This window comes from Corylus avellana, chromosome ca2 (genome assembly GCF_901000735.1).
Source record: "Corylus avellana chromosome ca2, CavTom2PMs-1.0".
NCBI classification, from domain to species: Eukaryota; Viridiplantae; Streptophyta; class Magnoliopsida; order Fagales; family Betulaceae; genus Corylus; species Corylus avellana.
The window spans coordinates 28,896,131-28,897,035 of NC_081542.1; positions in this window are offsets into that span (position 1 = coordinate 28,896,131).

The following is a 905-nucleotide window of genomic DNA, read 5'->3' on the forward strand; positions in this document are numbered from 1 at the left end:
ACCCATAATTTGCTAGAAGAGCGTTCCACTGAGACCATGGGAGACGGTAACCACGTAGCTTTGCAAGATCACTATCTTCCTACCACTTACACTACTCCCACATGTCTCCGGTTGCCGAAAATTACGGCAACCCATTATGAAATTAAGCCCAGCACTATACGAAGTTTACCTTCTTTCCTAGGGCTCAGCACTGAAAATCCTTATGACTTCCTTAGTGATTTCGAAGCAATTTGTGATACAACTAAAATGAATGTATTCACTGAGGATGCCCTTAGGATGCGTCTTTTTCCTTTTTCCCTCAAGGAAAAAGCCAAACATTGGTTCCAATCCTTAACACCTAACTCTATCACTTCTTGGGCTCAACTGCAGCAAGAATTTCTTTAGAAGTATTACCCCATAGGAATGACCAATGACACTAGGAGAGCCATCACTACCTTCTCCCAATATGAGGGAGAAGATTTCCATGAGACTTGGGATAGGCTACAGAGTTTGCTTAGATCAGGTCCACACCACGCTGTCCCAAAATGGCAGCTAGTGCAGTATTTTTATGATGGCCTAACCAAGTCCAATAGGAAAATGGTGGATGCATCATGTGGGGGAACTTTCATGTTAAAAAGAGAAGCTGAAGCATGTGCTATGTTTGAAAATTTGAGTAACAATTCTCTTCAGCAGGTTTCCACCAAACGAAGGGTTCCAGCACCTAAAGCACTCTAGACAGAGAGTTTGTATGAAGCAGGCCATTCACCAAACATGGCCAACCAAGTGGTCGAGGCTATCACTAAGAAGCTAGATCAAGTTCTGTTGACTGCTGGTTTTGCTCCTAATGCTACTCACACACACGCTGAATCATGCTCATTATGTTCCAGTCCTATGCATCAGGTAAATAACTGCCCTGTTATTGGAAA